General features: G+C 45.1%; 1 protein-coding gene across 1 annotated transcript in view; it reads right to left on the bottom strand.

The window, feature by feature from the left end:
* The window catches only part of MB21D2 (Mab-21 domain containing 2), a 60,255-nt gene that overhangs the window by 4,333 nt on the left and 33,400 nt on the right, over window positions 1-22,522 (bottom strand). The gene's annotated exons all lie outside the window — the stretch shown is intronic.

Raw genomic sequence — 22,522 nt, 5'->3', positions numbered from 1 at the left:
ACATGAAGACAGATTTCTATTTTCATCACCAAAAGCAGACACTTCCCTTCACCCTGCGCTGCCCTCACCAGTTGCACAAAGCTGACTTTTCACTGGATATTCTATATATACTCATATACTGTGTTCATAGAACACGAACAGCAGACTGAGAAGAGACTCCACACAGTAGCTGAGATATAAGCACCTCATTCAGTGTTCAAATTAGGTTTAAAACTGTGCTCTGCACTTCAAATGCTCTGTAGTCTGCTCCTGCTGTCTGGGTTGTTTCAGTCCTGGTGTTTGCCTTGTGGTTAAAATGCTCTTGGTTCCTTCCCAGCCTCAGTTCAGCCAGCACACCCAGGCCATGAGGGAACAAAGGCCAGCAACTCTGAATGGAGATGCTGAAGCTGTTGTAAGCACTGCAAAAGGCATAGACCATTATTCCCTACAAGCACAAACGTATTAGTTTCTGTTGGTATGCATTACTGAGTCGAGCTTTTGAAAGGCAATGTAGCTTGTTTGTATCAAGGGTGGTCAAATGGAGACCTTCCACTACAAGGAAGCCAGTCTTAGAGAGACATCAGTGGGAATAACTAGCCAGAGGCATAATGGAGCGAGCCAGAAAGCTGCCAATCACACTGCCAGCCCAGGAACCACAGACAGACACATTAGGAATGTTTTTTACTGAAACATAAACTTAAACTGATCAGAGCTACAGTTTAAGCACCCATCCTGGCATAGCCCCAGGGACTGCAGAGCATTTCCTGAGGTAATGCATCCCCATGGCATCACAGATACTGCCCGAACTAAGTGGGTCTCCCTAGCAGAGTGCAGCAGCAGTAGCACCGCAAGGCACCAAGGGCTGCACTAGGCTGAGTGGCACTGCAGTGCTTTGGGAGAGACTCAGCTGTCCTTTCCTGCTTGATAGGACAGGAAAAAGGAAATGCTATCTGCAGGCACAGAGGTAAGCCATGACCAGAGCAAAATCTAAAGCTATGCAGACACTGATTCCTTGGAAAAGCCAAGGAGACTGCAGGAAGAGGCCTGTGTGTGAAGTAGAACGTGTCTTGGGGCAATATTCAGTGTAACGATGCAAACCCCCATGTGAAATTCCTTGTTAAATACACTCTATCTGTTTCATTCCTTCCAAGAGCACTGGACCCAGTTCATTTTGCTACACTGAGCTGGGATGATTTTCCTGCCAGGCAGGCAAGAACATAACCCTTTCCATTTCATGCAGCTGCAGGGGCTGCAAGAGAAGGAAATAGCTCTGAAGGAGTGCTAAGAAACTCTCCCTGTTAAATCCTGCACTAATCCCATTCTGCGATCTTGCCACATGCTGCCCTGTTCATCCTCAAAGGGTAATAACCAGGAAAAGCTTCTGTCAACCACAAAAACGTTCTCTGAGGCTTAGATACACAGTGAGCTATGTTACCCTGATTGTGGACTGGCAAAGCCTTGCACAGGCTTCTCTATCCCAGAGGCGAAATAAGTAGCAGTCACTCCTTTGTTGTACCCAGAAGGGGTTTTCTAACAGGTACCTAAATTGATGTGACTTCTGCAGCCACTACTGTCCTTGAAACAGTGCAAGCAGCCTTAGTGCTTTACAGCCCACCTGTAAGTTGAGTTCAAGACCCATGAAATAGAATCTGGGTCAATCACATCACAGAGACAGGGAGCAATTGCTTTTACTTCCTAAGTCACTACTGGCCCTGACTGTGGGGCAGCAGAGCTATTCAGGATATGTAGGGTTCTGATGGCCAATCCTGCCTCTACACTGAGCCCAGAATTTTCCACTCAGGACTGTTCCTGAGATAGGCATACAGAATGTAACTATCCTACAGAAGAAACTGTTCAGACCTATAGGACTCAATAAAGTATGCACTTTTCTAAATATTTTTAAACTTGAAGGATGAAAAGTGTTCTGTAAAGTTCTGCAGTTTGCCCTTTGCACCAAAACTTCTATCCTCTGGTACAGCCAGAGCCTTTAACTGAAAAAGAAAATCATATGATTTCTCTAAAAGGTAGAGATTTTCCACTATGGAATCTACCATAGGACAAGTTGCTCTCCCTGGCCTGAAGAGATCCTTTGACCTTATGTGGGAGCAAAATGAGTCTTGTCCCATTCAACCAATAGCAAGATGGGCTCAAGTCTTGCTTTCTAAACAGCCCATGCTCATCTGCCTGGAAAATAACAGTGAACACACATGACCCACCTCCAAAGCCAATTGAGAACAGGAGCCACTCCTGGAATGTCAGTTCTATACCATCTTATAGCACTCCTGCCTCCACTAACACAAAGCAAAGCTTGCACTGGACAAAACCTGCACTGCCTGCTGTACTGCCAGAGGGGTCACAAAATACCAGCTAGCAAAGAAGAGACTTCTGCTCCTGGTGAGTAGCAAACACTTCAGGAAGAAGCATCCCATAGAGCCAGAGGCACAGCTCTCCAAGCACTGTCAGGTGGGTACTCCCACCAAAAAGATACTTTTCCCCAGAGCAGAGAAAGAAAAAGAGAAGACCAATTTCAAGCATACTTGCAATAAAAAATGCTTTCTGCCCACAGATCACTCTTTACACTCCCTCTAGAAAGAAAATGTTTTGAGTACTAACCATTAAGCCTAGTTTGCAAGGCTGAAGACTCCTGACAGGGAAAGGTGTTGTACATTGCCAATAATTCTCTTGATTTTTCCTCTCCAGAACTCTAGAACTACCAGCAGAAGAGGAATATGAAAAAATAGTACAGGAAATGATCCAATATATCATCAATTTCTCTCTACCTGGCTGGCTGCGGTTTAAATCCAATCCTTGAGCTCTGCCTGGCATATAATTTCCCCTTCAAGGCCTGAATCAAAAACATCTGCAGCTCTGCCACAGAACTAGAGAAGGAAGTTTTGCTAACAGATCACAACAGCATTGCTGATCCAAATGAAGAGGTGGAGCAGGGAGTTGAGGTCTCCTTGAGGAAAATATATTTAGAATGGGCACAGAGTGTTCTATAAATAGTTGAGATGGCCAAATTCAGGATTCACTAAGGCTTTAGGGGTTTGCAATGTCTTCAGACTGCCCCCCCCTTACTGAAAAATTTATTTGAAATGTGAAGGGATTTCGAGGAGTCCCATTAGTCAACACTGTGTGACATACACTACCCTGGCACAAGCTTTCATCCCAAGTTTCTAGAGCCCAAATGCCAGCTGAAAGAATCACATGAAGGTACAACAGAATTAGGCACTCCAGTTCAGCAAGCATGTAAGTGCAAACACAAAAAAGGAAAAATATCAAGATTGGTACTTGACCCAAGTACTTAAGATAATAGCACCAGTGGGCCATTTGAGTTCTTTCCATCTCAGTACCAGGACCACCTGGGAGGAGGAGGGAACAGAGGTTACAGATAACCTTATGAAATTTATAGAAGTCCCATGAAATTGTCTGTAATAACCAAACCCAGAATTTGTAGGGTCAAACACAAAAAAAATTATTTTAGCTGAAGGACCAGCTCTCATGGCATCAAAGTAGGTTCACAGATACTTAAGAAGCCTGCTGCTGCTACCAGGCAAAACACATAATTTGCAGTTGCACCTTGTGTGACACGTTCTTTTGAAAAGGTTGTTTGGCAAAGTTGGTATTTTTCTAAGTAAGAGACTGGTGTTCAGTTACCACTTTCATCCAAAGCACCTTAAAGGAATTCTGTTTTCCTAGACTTGTAACTTAGTCTAGGACCTTCCCAAGCTATTAAATTCGGAATCCTAACAGCTAAGTATGCTTCCAATCATGAGAAAGGCAGGGAATGTGAGAAGCAGGAGCAGCACCTGCAGACCAAGCTTGATGGTTGGTTTACTAAACATCAATTGAGAGTAACACAGGTGAGCAACTGAGTTCTACCAACAGAATTTCATTCCATTGTTGCTTCTTCAGTGTCAGAAAAAAAGGATTTATTTCTACTCCAAGCACTGTGACACAATGAGAATAAAGACAGAGAAAAGAAATTTTACTTTTATATAACACCTACATTTGGGACACATCCTTGAATGAACTGTGACTGGCGCAGATGACACAGACTATTCTTCCCATTGAAAAAAAAAAAAAAAAAAAAGGCAAAAAAGCAATGCAAAGATGCTCTCTATCTTTGGAAATTACAGAATTTCAGATGAACTGATTTCAGGACCATTGCAGTGTGTGTTGAGATCTGCTACTATTTCATGACTAGCTTTGTGTAAATAAGGATGAACACAGATTTGTCTTTGAAGAAACTGACCACAAGAAAAAAATTACATAAAAGCTTATTTATAACATATGCATTTCCTAACTCTGGGTTCCTTATTGAAGTCTTCCTTCCTGATGCCTTAGATATGCAACCATTGTGACCAAAAGGAAACATAAGCAAAAAAAGATGCTGTTCTATTAGTCTAACTTGGTCTCACCAAACTGAATGGGGTGACATTCAGGGCAGTCACTGAATTCAGGGAGATTTCTGCTGCATGGGAACAAGAGAGAGGGCAAACAAGCAGTGGGATGCTCAGAGAGGCTCCACAAATGAGAATCTGCAGAACTTTGCACACAGAAGAAGCCTATCATGGGAGTTCTTCTGGGAGCCAAGCCAGACCCAGGCGCTAGCTCTGCACTGCTCCTGGTCTCCAATTTAGACCTCAGCATCTGCAGTAGCCTTGATTGTGTTCCACATCACCCGGCTGGTGAGGAGACAGTCCACTCAGAGCACAGCCTCAGTTTTCTTCCTTGACCCCTGCATCACCCACTCCTGCACAGCCTGCAGGGCTTCCTGTAAGCTGCTGGGACCACGAGTTATGGTAACATCCCTGTCCTTACAGACTTTCTGTGCCAGGAAGGGTTTGCAACCCAGCCCAGAAAGCTATCTTGGTCCCTCACAGATCATCTTCAGGTTCTTAAGATCACAAATGTATTCTACACATTACCTGCACAGGAGGCAAGTGAACCATAAAAAATACTGTGGACAAGACCTTTAGGGGCACAATGATCCCTAGACATGTGTAAACAATATGCACAAGCTTATCTGTGGATAAGCCAGGAGCTTGCCTCTTCTTTCCAGGAGGAAAAGACTGCATGCTAACAGTGAGGGGCTGGCTGCAGCCCTCAGGCAGCTATGCTGTGCAATTCAGCAAGCAGAGGTGATGTTTGCTACTGCTCTGCTCACCTCTTGACTTCGCCATCTAATCTGAGATGTTACACAAGTCTGTGTAACATCAGATGTTAAAAAATAGCTGCAGCACAAAATAAACAGGCCTGGTACCTGCCCTTCAGCCCCACACTGGAGTTCTGAAGGGCCAGAGTACCGTCTCAGAGTACTCTGCTCAAAGACCCAAAGCACTGTGAATTCAGTGTAGGCAGAGTGCTGTCTGTGAGGGATCACAAGAACTGGGACACAGATGCTTTACACACTTCAACACATCCACCTGGACAGAAGGGAGGGAAAGGAGAATTGGAAAAAATTACAAATGTCCTTCTCCCAGCTTCTCTCTCTCCCTCACGCACCAAGAGAAAGCCTACAGAATTAAAACTGAGATTTTCTCTAGAGAAACACAATACCTGAGCTGGTATTCTCATTGATACCTTCTTCCCCCTTTTCTTTCTTTGCAGGTAACTTGATCTCCACAAAACAAGAGGTTTGGATGATCATCTCCTCAATCGATAGCCATGATGTGGTGTTCTGGCACTGATCATTGGCTGACCTTACATTTCAAGTGTGCCCTCTTCAAACCATTAGCTTGTGCTCTAGCATCACTTGTAGCCAGTCTTCCACAGACCTGACTATTATCTTAACCAACGTTTTTTTAGTAATCATATTGAAAGAAAGTGAGCATAATGCTGCTCCTATTGCAACCCCAGCAAGGGGGAAGAAATATGGGTGGCCACCCCCGATAAAAGCAATCAGGAAGTCCCCACTGACATTTATAGGGCTGTATGTTTAAATTCCTCCATAGACCCAGCCAAGGCTCTGGGCAAGTGAACTCCCACACAGGGAAGGCCTCCAGAACGGTTCCAGGAAGCAAACATTTCTGAGGAGACAGTGCTACAAATTGCTTTTGATTCAACAGATGTGATTTGCTCTCATTGTTTCAGCGCTTTCAGCAAGAAGCAGCCCACAGCCCTTGTAGGGAAGCTTGCCCCGTGACCCTGCATGCCCCAGCTCCAGGCATGTTTTCTGGGACGTGCAGAAATGTGTCACTGTGAAACTAATCACACTTTGTGGGGATGTAGAGCCTGAGCTCAGGATCTAAGCCAAGCTGAGTCCACCCAGGTTTGCAAGGAGTTGACATACTTGTTGTCAAAGGTTGGGGTAGTGCCTATTCATTTTACTAGGGTGGACAAAAAGCACTGTGCTGGGTGTATGCCCCCCTTGTGCTCCCTGACAGAAGGGAGAAAGGAAAGAGAAGACATATAGAAGGGTTCTTCCTTATACATGTGATCTCTTTTCTAGGGAAAGCTAGGAATCATCCACATATACCACTGCCTCTCTCTTTTCTTCTGCTTAATCCTTCCACAGGACCCAGCATAGTCAGGGCTCTTGATTTTTCCTCCCAGGTCTACTCAGTTTGATGCATATCCTTGGGAATGCCTTTTTTTCTTCTATATGAAATCATTACCATCTTGTAAGCCCCAAAAGCTAAGGAAGTCTGACCTCCTGGATGATCGGAAAGTGCTTGGAATTGCTCAGACAGCACTAATCACACACCAGATGCTATTATCAGAGAACCAATTTGTAAACTCAGGGTCTTCCACACTGGCCAGGCAATTCTTATTCGTCACTGCTATAACAAATACATGAAACCTCAGGCTAGTCAAAAAACAAAAAGCTTTTGTCATTTTCTGTAAAGACACTAGACAGGGACTCTGCAGTTCCTCGACAATTCTGCCGCAAACAGCAGATCCTGCAGAATAGGAATGCTGCTCAAAGATCTCTGCAGAGGTCTCCCAGCTATGCCCAAGCAGTGCATATTGAATTTCAGAGGCTTCTTTAAGACAGGATGGGAGGCCACTCTGATACATCTGGATGCACAGATTCTTCTGTTTCCTTCAGTAATTGCAAATCTATTTATGAGCAGCACAAGTTTTTGTTACGCAGAAGAACTGAAAGAGTCAGCTCTTTAGGGGAGTCTTTAGTTACAAAGCACATTTGGAGAGGACTGCTGGCGGAAGCAGGCAGGGGGTGGGAGAAGAGTGAGGAGACTGAATCCTGTGATATCAGTTTAGTCAAATATGGGAGGTAAGTGAAGGAAGCTGCTCCTTGCAGAGTGATACACCAGTGTCCTACTGATTCTGCTCCTTTTAGAAATCTTGTGATATCGTGACAGAACACACTGCAGGGAGACAGCACCCCCTCGTAAAAGAAATCAGCTTCTTTCTCCAAAGTCTTCTTTAAAAACAATCTTAAAAGTAGTGTCCCAGTTTTTTTCCCAGTTCTCATGTGTCCTGGTGGAAGCCACCCACCTAGCCGAAATCCTGTTTGCCAACAGGAGATGGTGCAAGCAGAAAAAAAGGAAAAAAAAAAAAGAAAGAGCCCAGATTGAAAGGGTGAGCCTGTACAGCAAAGAGTGGTGCTGTCACAAACACCCAAACCCACCCTGGTACCAAAACCAGCAGCAGCGGTACTGTAGTGACCTGCTTGGCTAAACCAGTCAGGTCTCAGAGACCACAAAAGCAGGACTAGATTGCTTCCAGAGCTGGAAACAGCATTTTCAGAGGGAGCCCCCCCTTCACTCCTGTGTACCTCTGCTTTGGGTAGGGAAGAGTTTGACAGTCATGTTCCAAAACGATGCTGGGTTTCCAGCCTGCCAGTCTGCTTATCCGGTGGACTTACTTCAGAGTCACATTAGCCAAACTAAGGTAAGAGTGATGAAAGCTCAAAGGCTACATAGAAAATGAAGTGCAAGTCAAAGAGGTGCTCTAGAGACTGAAGAATATGGGTGATGAGGTCTGAGAGCAGCTGACAAGCAGAACAGAAGGAAGAAGGGACAGAAAGGATACTTATAAGAACAGCTTGCTGCTACACCCTGCTTAACACTGTACACTGTGTCCATACGGTGTCCATATTTTCAAGTGTGCATAAGACATAAAATTCCCTTTGGAAATGGCACAAGATGCCATCTACCCTGGAGGGCAATCCCAGAGACAAAATATGCCAGGGTACAGATTGCTTTAACAGTTCCACCCTCTGGGAGGCAAGGGCTACACACAGGGTCTAGATGGGCCATTTCTGCTCACACCCTCACAGAGCACTGCCAAGTATTCAGCACAATGTTACATTGAGGGAGACTCACCAGGATTCCTCTCTTGGGTCTGCTTACAAGGTAACAGCAGTGGGCACAAACCAGGTTGAGCATCTTGAGTGCAAACATGCAGCTCCTTGCAGGAGAGGCTGTTCTGCCCTTGTTTTCCTAGTCCCTTCATTGTTACTGAAATCTTTACAAGAACACAACAACCTCAGTGAGATACATAACACGTCTATCTACCCTAGAATCCCGTCTCAGACAACTTCTGCTAAGTGCTTTCAGGGGAAGAACATAAGAGTGAGGAAAATACAGCATAATAATTTTCCCTCTGCAATCTTCAAGCCGTCTCTGGCTTTGCGATTTCCCAAACTAGACACAGTATTTGCAGTTTTAACAGCACCGACAGACTTATCTGCTGAGAATGTCTCTCATTGCTTTCTAAATCAGTTATATTTTTGTTATAGTCAGTGCCTTGCAGCGCTGTCTTTCACAAAGCACATGTTGTATCAAAAGGACTTCCTTTTGCTGGCTTGCTAGGAGATGAAGAAACTTACCTAACCATGGCACCTTCTGCAGATCACTGAAGATTTTACATAACTCCATCAGTCATCTTTCTTCCACGTTGAAAGGGACAACTTATTTAAACTTCGTATGGCTTACTGTCCTTCTCTGCATTTGCATAGGCCCCTTTACTGCTACACTCCATGTAAAACAAGGTGGTCAACACTGCATGGCACATGAGAAGGTGACTTCTGGGTGGATGTCTTCCCAGTCCTCTGGGAAATACTTCACCAGCCTTGCTTGCTAAATTAGCCCCACTCCACTGCAGGTTTGCTCAATGTAATGGAGTCTTCCTCCCCAAAATTTAATTTCACCTTCATGATATTCCCCTTGAAAAAGCCAACACCAATCCCATCACTTTACAGGGGATGTTGCTGACACTGGAAAAGAACAGTGGAAGTAGGACAGGGTAAGGTTTTGGAGGCTGCATAGGAGAACAAATCCCCAGCCTCCCTCAAGCTCTCATCCCAATCTGACTAGTCAGCGCCAGGTGCCTCTCTTTAGAAAACACATGGCAGCTCTCCAGTGATGAGCAAAGCCATTCCCTTCCAGACCTGGGAACAAATTCTCCTCTTGCTCCAGTCAGCCAGAGGGACATGAGTACATATCAGGTAGAACTTGACTCCAAGGGTGCAAAAGCACTTTGGGCTTCTCTGGGATGGTTTTCTGTTCTCAGTTACTGTCTGGTATCTCTTTGCCCACCCTGAAAGGGCTAAGTTGCTACACCACTTTATGTTCTGGTGCCAGGCAGAGACCTGTGTCCAGAGGAGTGCCACCACACCCTCATATCCTCTAAATAGCACAAGAGCCTCCACTCTTGCACTTTGAGCTGTTCTGCCAAGCCTCCTGCTTACAGTTATCCAACACCCCAGAAATTCTCTCCCCAGCTGCTAAATTACCAGCTTGCTTTCTGTTTCTTTAGCAGCTGTTTTCTACAAAGATAAGTCACAGCCAGAGCAAATCACAGCGCTATTCCTTATGAACTGGGCCTGAACTAACATTGCCCATCCTCAGTACCTGCCTATTCTGTAATAACAGCTCTACCTCACTGTAGAGCAGCAGGAGATTTGTCCTTGACTCAACAATTCTTCACTAAACTTACATGTGGAGTATACATGGCAACTAACAGCCATCAGAAGGCTGATGAATAACCACAGCTGTAATTCATCTAATATTCTTGACTTTCTCTTAAAATCAAACTTGGCTCCTGGGGTCAATGACAGGACTGGAATGGCATGCCCTTCAATCGCTTTCATTCTCTTCACCCACCAATGACTAAATCCATTTAGGTTTATACCATGGGACAGATCAGAAAAAGAGGGAATGAAGGATGATTCCAGAAAACCAGCCAAGCACCAGAAGAGTGCTGGACACAGGGGAAATCTGTTCTATGAGTACTGAAGGAAAGCAGGTGCCTTCAGAAGCTTTTCTGAAACATGAAGCAAATTCTCTCTCCAGCCCCCAGAATTCACTGGACTCAATTCGTACAGACCTAACCCAGCCCCTTTGACAAATCCTGTATCCAAACACTGGGAGAAGCCAAGACAGATAGGCCAAATACACCTGAGACAGTCAATGCCAGAACCACAATATCATTTTTCTCTGTCCTTCCACATGAGCATGGATTGGACTAGCAAAATGAGGCAGGGGATGCAGATCATTGTCAGAGAGTGCTGAAATGAAAGGGCTTAAATAACACAGCTGTTTCTGAGATCATGAAGAGCAAGTTTTTATGCAGTACTAACCAATTTCCCACCCACCAAGAACATTGCCAAAGCCAGGTGGAGCTGGATCAAGTCAACTATATGAAATACTTCTGTCAAGGCCCCATGTACAGCATCAGCTGTATGAAAAGTGCCAGTTGGCTTTGACATTCATGCAGAATTCCTCTTCATCCACATCACCAGGAGAAGTTGTTGCAGGCCAAATTTGCTGTGGCAGAAAACAGAGTAGCTTCTCTGAAATGAATGGAAACACCTGGCAGAAATTTCAAAGTCATTCCTTCCTGCTTTCACTGGGAAACAGGCAGAGGAAAACCTAAGCCCTCCAAACTTGCCTGTCCATGTCCCATTGCTCCTACTGTCCTACCCCAGCTTCACCTTGCAGAGGTCATATTTGACAGCACACAAAAGCCAGCAGAAGTTTCTAATGGTGACTGTCAGTCCCAAATTTTCAGATTTTATAGTCATTTATGTGCAGCTGAGCACCATCATCTGTTAAAGAGTGTAACAGGAAGCACTGTGTGGATTTGATCTTCATTGAGCATCAAGCCCACAGCCCCAGCAGCTGTCAAGGATTTCTTATCCCTGCAGGACAGACAGCACTTCTCTGTTACCAGAAACAGGGTTTGAAATGCCCTTTGCACAGTTCTTTCATCCCATTTTGCCTGCTCTCCTCACTCGGGAGAAATTCCAGGGGACCAGTCACATTTGTTGCAAAGCCTTTTTGTTCTTACCTGGAATGAAATAAAGCCTCACACACATATTTATTTAAAGCAGGCCTGGTGATCTCAGCTCATCAGGATGACAGCTACATTGTGAGGTGAAGGAGAGAAGAGAAAGTAAAATTGTTGCTGATCAAATACAAAATTCACAAAGAATGTTCCAGGAAGCCATCCCCTCCAATAGCCTATCCCGAAGTAATGCCTCATCTAAAAATCTAGTGGAATATGGACATAAGCAAGATTTGGGTCCAGAGAACTGTCACAAACTTATGCAAAAGACCTTGTAAAGTAGTATCTCCGAGTCTCTTGTAATGGAAAGCTGATGACAATCAAAGCTCATTCTTCAATTCTCATCTCCTATCAGGGCTGCTTCACCTTGCTGACTCTGAAAGCTCAGATGAACAGAATCCCATTCACTAATCCTCCCAAGTTTTAGGAAGCAGTGTCCCCAGCCCAAACATACATGAAGAGACAGGCCATGAAATCACAGCAATGCCTTCCCAGTTTCATTTTTTTTTCCAGACATTATTGCAAGGAGGACAAAGGAAAGGCAGCTATCGCTCAAAATTCAAGCTCAACAATACAGTAAATTCAGTTAGTTCGCTTATCTTTCCCCTGAGAATATGAGAACAAGAAATGCTCTGTTTACTCTCTACTTCATTTAACAGAGAACCTTACATCACTCCAGTAATAAGCCTTAAGGAAAACCACAGTGTACAGGTAGAATTTTCATAGCAGGTCTGTTGCATTTGAAGTTTCCTTCAAAAATTAAATTACTTTCTTTATTGTCTTACATAGTTCATAATCCTGAATTTTAATCCTACAGACTCTCTAATATATCTGTAGCAATAATGAAATATGCTAAAAAGCTTTGTTCACAAATGCTGATACAGAAATTATGCTTAGAAGAGGCAGACACATGGAGAACATAGATCCTTCATATTAATTCAGTAATTAGAAATATCACCTGTATTTTATAGACGTTGCTGTGAAAATACCTGGTAAAATTTTCCCATGGATTCTCAGCTCCTGCAAGGTTTGCTATCCCTTGCATGGAAACACTCCTCAGTACAATGGGGATGGATATTGTTTGAATACAGTCCTGCTACACAGAAAGCAACGATTAACACAATCCTTGCTGGTTTCCCACTGACAGCTGGTCCCCATCCTGTGATTAACAGACAAAGAAAGAAGATTACAGACCTCCTAAATTGGCTAACACAGTCTGCAGAATTAATTGCATGAGGTAGAAGTTGAAATATGAGGGTGTGATCTGGTCCTGTAACAAGGATGTTCATCCCTGAAGTCAGACAAAGCTGATGTACACCTCGTACCCAGAAGATACCTGAGCACAATCCTACTTGTTTGTTCCTGGCTGCACTTGAGGAAGGGGCTGGCTGGGGTTGTTCTACTTGTGCCCACATAGACCTGCCTTGTATGACAGCTGGGCCAAGAGCTCTTCTACCCAAATACACGTTCCTCTGCTTTCCCTGGCTCACAAACAACCCACTGGGAGGAGTGCAAAAAGACCTTTCAGATTTCTGTCCCCACCAGGGATGGAAGGTGTCATGCTGAATGGGATTTGGGGCACTTCCTTGCTAAGCTCAGACATCAGCCAGGCTTATCTACAGGCATAGCCCAGAGGAGGGCAAAAGTACGCCAATTCCCAAAAAGACAACATTTGGTTGTGCTCAGACGTGTCACTGGCATCCTCTGCCTATAGACAGGGGCACCACTAGGAGGACCCTGTAAATTAAAATTGGTTGCTAAACCACAGCTTCCTTCCCCAAATTTCATTGTGAACACTCAGCAGTTAAGCAAGAAATATTCCACAGAACTTTGTGGTTGAGGAAGAAGCAGCATTTTACCCCTTCCGAGAAAGATGTCTTATGAAATCACGGTTCTGCTAAAACATCTCTGTGCTTTCCCACATTCTGTTTTGCTGCTGGTCCTTTAGATCATCATATCGAGCTTCAAATCTTACTTCAAACTTTACTGTCGGTTACTCAGTCACCTTAACACGAAGAGAGGAAACATTCCGCCTTGCTATGGGCACGGTCATTGTCCTTCCGTGTAGGAGATCCCACAGCTGCGAAAACTCCCGGAAAAGTGGTGCGTGCAGTGCTCTGTTCCGCCAGCAGATGGCAGGAGTGCACCGGGATCAAGGAGCGCAGGGAGACCCGGATCCCGGCAGGACTTAACGGGAATGTTTTCCCACTGCTGTGGGGAAAGAGCCTCATGCAGGCACACAAACATCTTTCCTCGCCACCTGCTAGGGTTTACAGTGAAGAGGAAGCCAGCTCTGACACAATTACTGGTGAGAGAGGAAGGAGAACTCCGGCGCCGGGCTACCAGCTACCAACCCACATTTGCTGCATCTGGTGTATGCCAGAAGTTCTCTGGTAGCAAACAACATACAGAGACACATCTTTAAGAGGGGATAAGCCAGAAGATAGACACCAAACCTGTCTACAAATCCTATTTAATGCCAGATTTCCAGCTTGTGACGACTGAAGGGAAAGGCCAGCATTTTGTCCAAGCCATCTGTACAGGGCTCCTTTTGTGTTGTTTGTTTCTCTTGGAGTATTTATGCCACTTTGCACAGCAGCACAACTCAGCAGGCATTGAGCATCACAGCTTCAAAGCAGAACAATTGCTGTTTATAGAAGCACTGTCAAGAATTTATTGCTTACGTATTTTGCTAAGTTATGAAAATAGCAGTGCTCTGGATGAGTCATTGCAGGTAAATTTAGTTCAAAATTTAGATTTCCTATTTCTTCATTGAAAAGCAAGCAAACTCACAGCAAGCACACGCCTGCACAGGAGCTGTTCCTGTGTTCAGTGGAAGCAGAGACTTCGCTTTAAGGACAGAGCCCTCCAGAGTCGGACTAAAGGTGAAACCAACATCTAACTAATCAGTTTCCCTGTTTTATTTTCATCCTCAGAACAGAGTGAATACAACAAAAGTAATCTAGAAGCCTTCAAAATTAAATGCAAAGGGGATCATCTAGGAATGCACATACACCCATGTGTATTTGAAGAGCAGAACTGGGGTTCTGGAACTGCTTCAAGGCAATAAATGGAGAGTCTACCCAGAGATGAGGGAGGAGGAGAAAGCATTAAGAAAGAAACAACAAAACCAGTGTTCTTGTAAGTTCGTGTTTGCATGTATAAAATTTGTGAACTAAATAAATTTAAAATGCACCTAAATAGCAGAGAGAAAGGCAACCAAAAAAAGCATCTTAGTCAAGGAAATTTTATGCCTATTTTGTCAGTGTGACTCCTCAGAGATTCAAGATAAAGACCCTTTTCTGTGAATAATGTAGATGTGCTGTGAGCTGCAGAAGAGGTAGGAGGTTACACCATGACTCCACCTGTAGTACCAACATCCAACCAACTTCCCATGTGTCAGCTGAGTTATGGACCGGCAAAGGAACAAAGAGTGGGAAGTGGGTGCATTTAATGCAGCCTCAGATGTGTTTGCCCTAACAGACAGTTATGAACATCTGGCAGTGTATAACACATCTGGGATGAGGGAGCATCAAAGGAACAAAACCAAGCATCCTTTGAGTTTGCAGAAATAGCAAACTAGCTACCACAAGCACTGTGTTAGTAACGCTGCCACTGCATGCACTGCAGCACCGTGCCCAGCAACAGCATCAGCTCCCAGGGGGGCTGGATATCTCCTACAGACAACTCTGAAGCTGCATTTAAATAGCTATTGTCACACCCACGCAGTAGCTGTAAGGCAGCACAAACCTTAATGGATGACACAAACACATATTTCTCCACTCCAGAACACTCCCCACCCTGTGAGCACTGCTCAGACACTGTCATAGGAGATACTGCTGGGATACAACCCACCAGCAAGCCCATTTCAAGCTCCAGAATTGATTTCCAAGTATTGAAACATAATTCCCAGACAGCACACTGATGCTCCAGGGCAGGATGCAGAATGTCCTGTCATGTTCTTGTTCCTGCCATAACCCATCTTCAGTCAGGAGTCTGGATAACAGGGAGGTGGATGGATAACTAAATCTTCATACTCTTTTTCCTGTTCCACCCCAGTTGAAAGGGATGGTGTGTAGGGCATGTTTGTCCAGCCCCAGCAGTCACTGTGAGGGGAAGATCTCTTGTTGCAAGGGGGCTGGGTGGAGGGCTTGTTTAAAGACCACGGAAGGAAATCCTCTCCTTTGGGGAAGTCAGGGTAGCAGGAAAGTCAAAGGTCCTGAGGACCTGGAGCACATCCAGAAAATAGCAGAGGAAGTAGGAAAAGTGAATGAAGTAGCAAACAGAGCCCTCACATGGTTACAAAGCTTGCAGATTTCATGAGGAATAATTATTGAATCCAATGGAATGTGGTCTAGGTTTAAAGCAAAATTGTGGCAGACACATTCGGGTTTTAAGCATTGAACAGCAACACTCACTAGAGCTCCTTGATTTTGTTGCTCACTCTGCCAAGAGTAAGATGAGCTGGGCATGCAGCAGAGAGGAGGCAGAGACTCTGCAATCAGAGTCATGCTTTTGAAAGCCCAGAGTACTTCAGCTCAGAGGCCTGAAACCAGAGTTTGTGTAACAGAAGAAACAAATGTGGAAATATTTAAAGCAAAGGCCACTTAAGGCAGGGAGGAAATGCAGCATTGGGCTTTGGGGGAATCTGGGTTGCTAAAGAGCAACTGCTTGATTGTATGAAGGACGAATGCTGGGAGATGGATGGTTCTCTTGCCTGCTTGAGATGCTCAGCACATAAACAGCCCTGGTTCAGTGAGGCCCAAACCACAGCTGCACTCCCCACACCAGTGGCTCAAGTGAGAGCAGCCTCTCTCACCTTTTTCCCCTTCTGCTCAGCTGAGTTCATCTGAATATGTGACCATCATGCAAGCCTTGTGTCCCCTGCAAGCTGAAGCACCTTTCCTGCTTTTCCCAACAAGTCAGCTAGATCAGAGGCTTCTCTGCCAACCCTTATGTTCAAAACCTGGAACAAGGAGTTGGCCCATGGAAACACGGAAGGAACATGGGGTCCATTACTTGCTCCCAAGCTACAAGCTGCCAGACTCCCTTCTTGACTTCCTTCCCCTGCTCAGAAACAAAGCTGGGATTCTCACAGCATCATCTACTGGCTCAGAAGCTGGAGTTTTAACGACAGCATAAAATTTAAAATCACTCTTGTTTAAAAACATGCAAAAAAAATGCAATTATGAGTTGGCATCATTGCAAGGCACTCAGCTGGTATTTTGCCCCCTGCACTGGAGAATGGCAGGGGCATGGCCCAACTGCTAGAGCCTTGCACCAGCTCTGGTGTAAACCCCCTTGGCCCCTGACTGCTCAGGGCAGAGTTGCTGTGTGATGGTGGAGAGCCAGCCCCTCTGCTGCCATGGCAGTGGCATGGCATGCCAGCAGCCTCCAGGGTAACAGGGGAAGACATATTTTACCTCTTCTTCGTTCCTTCAAATGTGTATCTCCACACACCACTCCACTGACTGCCCTGTGGTCACCCTGCAAGGTCACACACACACCAACCAGGCACAGGCTGGGACAGCCAGCCACACACTGCCGGCAGCATTCATGCTCTTCCAATTTTACTGTCTTTTAAAAGCTGTTAACTTGAAACAGGGGGAAAAAGAATCGATAAACTGAGGAGTTGCAATCTCTTCTGAGTATCTTAAGAGCCTGGCTTTTGGCTATTTTCAGCAAATTAGTGTGGGGCTCTTATGCACTTATTTCTGGTCTTTGCGAGGGGAAAGCAGGACTGCCGCCAGCTCTGTGACTCACACAAACACAGGGAAGGAAATATAAACCAAGCTGCCTGCTTGCTCTTTCCCAGGGCTTATTCACACCCTTTGTAACTATTTGATGTGCCTGCTCCGGCACATCCTAAGTTGCAGAATAAGAACAAGCAGGGCTGGGGCTGGGCTTAGACAGCTTTCGCACTAAATTGCTGCCAGAGCCAGATCTCAAACTTCCCAGTGAACAGAGAGAGGAAAATGGAGACCTATCTGCACTTTTGAGACAGCAGTTCTCAATAGTCCCTGCCAGCTGGACAGAAATAACTGTTATGTTCTGTTACAAACCATTTTTGGCTATGACACACAAGATCCATTCTCATCCATCACCTCCATGTACCAACCTGACACCTACAGACCTGTTCTTCTCAAAACCTCCAAATCCAGAGCCACAGACAAGTGTTTGCATTGCATTAAGGTCCAGGCCTTTGGCAAAGATGTGCTGGAAGTGCCTGATAAGTGTTCAATATTCAGCATTTGGCCATATAACCAATTCTTTCTTACCTGTCTTCTGTCTTTTTCTGAAGACCCCAGCTTCTAGAGTCTTAAGATGGGACAAAAGTCTCAGCTTAAATTTATGAAAAGAAATGAGCAATTCCTACCCATCACAGCTGCAAATAACCAAAAATACCATGAAGGAGATGAGGCTCACCCAAAAAGCTGAAGAAAACAACAGAAATAAAAATACATCAAGAGCTTTTCAGTTTAGAGTCCAGCTGAGCTTCTGAGTGCCTCAAGTTTAGCAAACCAGTTCACTGCTCTTCTCTCTGAGGTTCCCTTTGGATGTCTGGCATCAGCTCTCTCTATAAATTTATTGAATAAAAGAACAGAAAGTAAAACACACTGGATCTCATACAGAGATGTGGAGAGATGGCACTGCTAGGAAAGGGACAGAAGGATCTCATGTATTATTCCCTGGGACAGTGATGTCCCAGAAAAAACTCTCCCAAAAGGGATCTGCCTGCAGCACTAGAGATGGCAAGGATAAGGGTATATTCTTTTCAAGACAGAGACCTTCCTTCTGTGGAGTGCAGGAATGCAGTGCATCTTTACTCAGCACCTAATGGTCCTTGCCTTGCTGTGATCTTCTAGGTGCCCACTTTCACATCAAAAACTCTGATGGATTTTCTATCATCGCCTTCACAGTTCTTCCATGCAGCCAAACTCTCTTCAGACTCAAAGCAAAACAGCAGCAATGTACACTTGTACTGGAAAAGTTAGAAACGCCACAGTGAGCAGAGAAGAAAGGCTCTACTCCACTGCCTTCCTGCCAGGTCCTGCAGTGCAGCACAATTCGGGTGCCTCTGCCAGGGACAATAGCAAGCAGCTTCCAGGAGCCTAAAGAGCCCTCACTTGCTCACCAGCTTTACTGCTGGGCTCCTTGCTTGCTTCCCTGCTCAGCCTGAGTTAATCCTTCCCACCAGAGTGCCCCGCTTGCTGCACTGGGGCACCTGGAAGAAGCATTCTGACAGGGCAGAGTACTGTGACTTGGAGCAAAGAGGGACAGAAATTCAAGCTGAGTTCAGCAGTTATTCTAACACGACACACATCAGCATATCCAAATGCCAGCTCCTGCCTTCCCTTCCAGCTACTGCCATAGCTCTCACAGCCCCAGACATGCCAGGCGAGGTGAGGCTCTGCCCAGGGCTCTGCACACCTCCAGGTTCCTCCACCTTCAGCTGAATGTCCCAGAACATCCCCTGGGACACTGACCAAAGGAAGGGCACAAGCCTGTCAGCACCCCACTTCACCCAGCTCTCAGGGCTGGCAGACTTCTGCTGATACCCACAGCATAGCAGCAGAAAACCTCTGCAATGCCATGCTCTAACACCAACAGCTGCAGTCTTCATGCTGTTTGAGGATTATCCTCCTGTAACCCCCCCTCCAGCTCCTCTTCTGTGATCTGCCCCCACCACTCCACAGGCTGGCACAAGGCCAGGCTCCCCCGCCTCCAATCTCCGTTACTCCATCTGTCCAAGTCCTGGCCTTTTTCAGTACTCATCTGATGCATCAGGGGCACAGCAGCTCAGCACCAGAGCCCAGAACCTTCCACCCTTCAGACCCCTCACAAAGGGTTCCCTCAGGGGCTCACAGCTTGTGACAAGACAAGGTTTTGAATGCAATGGTCCCTGAGACCACTCATTTTTCCTTCCCCTGCCCCATCTACATGCACACAGGGAGCCCAGAGCCTCACTCCCTCACTATTTCTGGATGTGGCCAGACCCCCCTCTGCCTCTGCCATTGAAGATGTCAGACATAGCAGACAGGCCAGCTCCTGGCATTTGGTTACCTTCCAGGTTCTGTTTAGCTTCCATCGAGAGATAACAAATCCCTGCCAAGAAACTTAGTTGTCAAGGAGACTTCTTTCAAACAACAGTTTGGTAAAAACTATGTTATTATCTAGGGTAGCACGTCTCCAAGGTAGAGCTCTCAGGGTAACTGCCTGCTAGCTCTGCTTCAGCTAAACTACAGCCTCAGAGGCAGAGGAGAAAACCAAAATGAAGTTGGCAGCATAACCGAGTCCCAGAGTTCATAATTTTACATACAAAAAGGATGCTCTGGAGGCAATGCAGAGGTCACCAAAGAGTGCTGTGCTCCTCCTAGTGCCATGGCTCAGCCTCCTCCACACTCTCCTACACTGATTTTATATTCAACCCAAAATGCAAAGAAACAGATCCCAGCCTTTCACTAACATTGACTGAGTCTCCTCTGGGAACTGCATATTTCAGGTGGCAATATTTAACCTAGAAACAGATGAAAGCAGAAGCCTCTATGCAGACAGAGCACAAGACCAGACAGGTGGGTCGAGATCCATGCTCAGCAGAGGGCTGGCAGGCGCTTCTTAATGAAAGATGTAGCCGAAGGGCATGCAAAGAGTTTCACTCTATGGATGCAGTTCTCTAGCTCCTGCTGCATGTTTCCTCCCAGTCCTAGTAGAGGACAGGTCTCTAGAGCAATAAAAGCTCCTTTTTTATTTGCCTCTGCCTTCAGCAATAACAATTTCTATCTTCTCTGTTTCTTTCTTCAGAGGCTGGGTTAACTAAGAGGGAGAAATCTCCCACTTCCACCCCTCTTACACCTCAAATAAAGCTATCTCACAGCAGCCTTACTAGTTACCAATAACTTCACCAACAGTGAAAAAGCAGGCAGAGAATAGCAGCCAGGAACAAAGACTGCATGTGGGTAATAAGGAAGGGTTACCCTGCATGCCATCTTCAAAACCAGCCAGAAATGAAGCAGTTGCAGGAAAGTGAGATATTTGCAAAACTACCGGGTATCAGCTGCTCTATTTCTAATTGCCTGAAATGACAGCTCCTGACAGCATAAAGCTAATCTTTCATTTCTCAAGAGGAGTTTCGAAGGTGGGAGACATTTCCTGGCATGGGAAAAAAAATGAGCTGGGATTCAGGATATAAGGCACACAACAGAGTGGGAGCCATTTTAAGGTCTTCAAGCACTTACTACAACACAGAGCTTTATTTGGTGCAGGCTCTTCCATACAAAACATGTAAAAATAGCAACTGGTGAGACATGAAAATCAGAGATAGTGCGCTTGTGCCAGAGACATTTAAAGGGAATGATGATCTGCTGTTACAGCTTCAAGCAGTGATTTAAGACTCCATAATTAATTATGTGCTCTACACTGGCCATGAATGAGGGGGGAAGTACCAAGGTTTATAGTTCCATCCTCAAGATAAAACAAGCCTGAAAGTGCATTGCATGTAAAGGAACAAAATTCAGCAAAGAACTCAGAATGTGAAGTTGAGAGTGTTTTATTCTCATATCAAGTTTTTACTCAGTCTCCTACCATCACAAAGACCTAGATAGTTAAGCTTCTCATGTAGTTTGTCTAGAGATGAAATTCAGCATCAGTTTATTACATGGCAAGGTCTTCTCTGAAGAACCTTCCACTAAAAGAGCAGAAAGTATTAGCAGGTAAATTGGTAAATCCTTTTTACTTGACACATTCATTGAAATCTGAATTTAACCAACAGGTTTAAACTACTAAAGAGTACAGTAAAATTTTAAGTCCCCAGTTTTATTTTTTTTTTTCAGGAAAGACTGGTCACTACATCTTCACACTTTCCTCCCAGTAATGTGCATTTAGGATCTCTGTCAATTTGTATAAACTCTACCAGTTATCACACTGAGGGGCACTTTATACCTCAGCACCATGCTGAATGCACGGTGACTTCCTTTAACCAAAGTGGTATGTTCTTATCCTGGGAAAACAGGTTCACAGCCCAGCACCAAAGATCATTTGGTCCGTTGGTGGGCCACTGGAGGCCCCTACAATTAGTGCTGAGTGGAGGGAGAAAGTAACCTTAGAGTGGAAACAGCAACTCCAGAATTGTGACTCCAGTGAAACAGCATGTCTTAGAAAAAATTTGGAAACAGAAGGTAAAATTTATCCTCCTCTGTACTGAACTCTGTGTTTGCTAAATATCAAACAAATCCACAGAGTAGTACAGAAGACAGAAATCCATTATGACTAAAATTTAAACATTCTAAAATTTTACTTCCTTTGGAGTTAAAACAAAGGACATAAAACCTCTGAAATTATTCACAAGAGGAAGAATCTAAAAATATTTCAGACATAAGGGTAGAGGAACAACAAATAGAAAATATGCAAAACATTTCAAAAACTTCAAGTGCTCTGTTGTTATTTTTCCTTTACAATGGAAAATTGAGGCAATGAAGTTTTGTGAGTTACTCCCTTCAGATGAAAAATGATCAAAGGTTTTTGCAACAGCTCTGCTTATCAGGTGTTTAAAACAGCTCCACTGAAGACCTTCTGCCTTCCATAGGGGAACACTCTTGACTTAAAGGCCAAACTGTTGGCCAAGGGCAGCAGAGGTAAGCTTTTCCCTCTTGGTAACCAGCAGAGGACACGCGTGTAGCTTCCTCTTCCCTTGCTTTTACACAGGGGAGAGGTCATGCCCATGCAGATGGACAGGAGTGGGATCCCATCCGACAATACCGGAAACCCACAGCCAGGCTTGGCTGCCCCAACACGCCCAGGACAAAGGCGAACAAGCTGGAACCCAGCCCAGAGCACTCTGCCAAAGCTGTTTGCCAAAGGGAAATCCCAAAAGACTATGGCCTGGAGCCAAGGATGTGGGGAGAGAGAATTAAAGAAGTCCATCTGAAGTTGACTGAATTTCCCCCTCCTCCAGTTGCTATGCAGTGTCCTCAGGACTGATGGGAAGTAGCTACAGGTCTTTCTGCAGAACAGGTATCAGGACAAGGAGTGGACCTCCTTTGGAAAAACCCAGGAGAATGGGCAGAAATATTTGTGAAAGTGCCTTACCCTCAATGCAATCCACTCCTTGCTTTCATGCCAGAATGACCACACAAACCACTGCTTCCACATGAACAAACATCAGTGTCTTGTGTACCTAAGTGACATAAATGAGCAGGCAGCACCACATAAGGACTTTGGTAAGATTGAGTGCCAAGATCAACACCAGGCAGCTGGTTCAGGACCACAAAACAGGACTGGATTTTCA

The sequence above is a fragment of the Corapipo altera genome, unplaced genomic scaffold, assembly GCF_003945725.1.
Source record: "Corapipo altera isolate COAL_440 unplaced genomic scaffold, ASM394572v1 113, whole genome shotgun sequence".
Lineage (NCBI taxonomy): Eukaryota > Metazoa > Chordata > Aves > Passeriformes > Pipridae > Corapipo > Corapipo altera.
Note: the sequence above shows the minus strand (reverse complement) of the source record. Positions and strands in the feature narration are given on the sequence as shown.